A 2,500-nucleotide genomic window follows, 5' to 3' on the forward strand; every position below is an offset into this window, starting at 1 on the left:
ACATACTATACTATGACTTTTTTTTTTACTTTTCGTCATCATACTAGTGGTACGCTGCTGCCACTGCTGAAGACAAGAGCAGACTGCAGAGTATCATCCCCGTTGCTGAGAAGTTGATTTGCTGCTATCTGCCGTCTCTCCTGTAGACAGTAACTTCTGTGGCAATGAACTCCTTTCTAATTCTGATTCTGATGATTTTGTTCAACATACTATATGACTATTTTTTACTTTTTTCGACATACTAAAGTAGGACTTTTTTTTACTTTTTTTGACAATCTATACTATGACATTTTTCCGACATACTATACTACGACCTTTTTTTTGACTATTTTCGATGTACTATACTATGACATTTTTCAGACATACTATACTATGACTTTTTTTTTAACTTTTCGTCATCATAATTTATGGTACTCTACTGCCACTGCTGAAGACAAGAGCAGACTGCAGAGTATCATCCCCTTTGCTGAGAAGTTGATTTGCTGCTGTCTGCCGTCTCTCCTGGATCTGTACGCCTCCAGGACACTGAGGCGGGCAGGAAAGATTCTAGCCGATCCCTCTCACCCTGGAAACAATATGTTTGAATCGTTCCCCTCTGGCAGCAGGCGTCAATCAGACCCTCCCTCAGTCACCTCACGTGGGCTCCATAGCTCAGGGGTTAGAGCACTGGTCTTGTAAACCAGGGGTCGTGAGTTCAAATCTCACTGGGGCCTAATACTTTCTTGAGTATTAAACCTTGGGGATCAGTAAAGTATCTGTCTGTCTATGTATCTGCTACTAGTCGCTATACTGTGTACTTATCATCACCTACCCATTGCATGCAGTGCTTAAACAGCTATTTTGTATATATATATATATATATATATATATATATATATATATATATATATATATATATATATATATATATATATTGGTTTCTGTTTTTATATATATTGTAATTTCGTATTAATGTTTAATTGTTTGAGTATGTATGTACCAACAAATTCCACGTAGGGTAACTCCTGTGGCAGTAAACTCCTTTCTGATTCTTATTTTAGATGATTTTGTTTAACATATTATACTATGACATTTTTCGACCTACTATACTATGAGTACTTTTTACTTTTGTAGACATACAAAAACTATGACGTTTTTTCAACAGTCTGTACTATTACTATTTTTTTACTTTTTTTGACATACTATACTATGACGTTTTTTCGACTTTCTATTCTATGACTTTTTTTTACTTTTCGTCATCATACTTTCTGGTACGCTGCTGCCACTGCTGAAGACAAGAGCAGACTGTTTTTATATATATTGTAATTTCTTATTAATGTTTAATTGTTTCAGTATGTAGGCACCAACAAATTCCACGTAGGATAAATCCTGTGGTAATAAACTCCTTTCTAATTCTGATTCTGATGATTTTGTTCAACATACTATACTATGACTTTTTTTTGCTTTTTTAGACGTACTAAAGTAGGACTTTTTTTTACTTTTTTGACAATCTATACTATGACATTTTTCCGACTTACTATACTACGACCTTTTTTTTTTACTATTTTCGATGTACTATACTGTGACTTTTTTTTTGACATACTATACTATGAATTTTTTTTACTTTTTTCAACAATGTATACTATGACATTTTTCAGACATACTATACTATGACTTTTTTTTTTTTTAGTTTTTTCGACATACTATACTATAACTTTTTTAAACTTTTCTTTCGATATACTATATTCTGACTTTTTTTGACATACTATACTATGACTTTTTTTTTTACTTTTCGAGTATGTATGTACCAACAAATTCCATGTAGGGTAACTCCTGTGGCAGTAAACTCCTTTCAGATTCTGATTCTGATGATTTTGTTTAACATATTATACTATGACATTTTTCGACCTACTATACTATGAGTATTTTTTACTTTTGTAGACATACAAAAACTATGACGTTTTTTCAACAGTCTGTACTATTACTATTTTTTACTTTTTTTGACATACTATACTATGACGTTTTTTCGACTTTCTATTCTATGACTTTTTTTTACTTTTCGTCATCATACTTTCTGGTACGCTGCTGCCACTGCTGAAGACAAGAGCAGACTGTTTTTGTATATATTGTAATTTCTTATTAATGTTTAATTGTTTCAGTATGTATGCACCAACAAAATCCACGTAGGATAACTCCTGTGGCAATAAACTCCTTTCTAATTCTGATCTTTTGATGATCTTTTGATTCTGATGATTTTGTTTAACATATTATACTATGACATTTTTCGACCTACTATACTATGAGTATTTTTTACTTTTGTAGACATACAAAAACTATGACGTTTTTTCAACAGTCTGTACTATTACTATTTTTTACTTTTTTCAACAATCTATACTATGACATTTTTCAGACATACTATACTATGACATTTTTCAGACATACTATATTACAACCTTTTTTTTTTACTATTTTTGACATACTATACTATGACTTTTTTTTTTTTACTTTTTTCGACATACTA

The 2,500-nt window shown here is 31.4% G+C and overlaps 1 long non-coding RNA gene and 1 other non-coding gene across 2 annotated transcripts in view; both read left to right on the plus strand.

The window, feature by feature from the left end:
* The window catches only part of LOC118494028, a 23,525-nt gene that overhangs the window by 5,663 nt on the left and 15,362 nt on the right, over positions 1 to 2,500 (plus strand). The window lies entirely within an intron of this gene.
* trnat-ugu lies at positions 641 to 713 on the plus strand. The gene has a single exon. It is a non-coding gene; the product is annotated as a tRNA-Thr (tRNA).

Source organism: Sander lucioperca, chromosome 20, assembly GCF_008315115.2.
Source record: "Sander lucioperca isolate FBNREF2018 chromosome 20, SLUC_FBN_1.2, whole genome shotgun sequence".
Lineage (NCBI taxonomy): Eukaryota > Metazoa > Chordata > Actinopteri > Perciformes > Percidae > Sander > Sander lucioperca.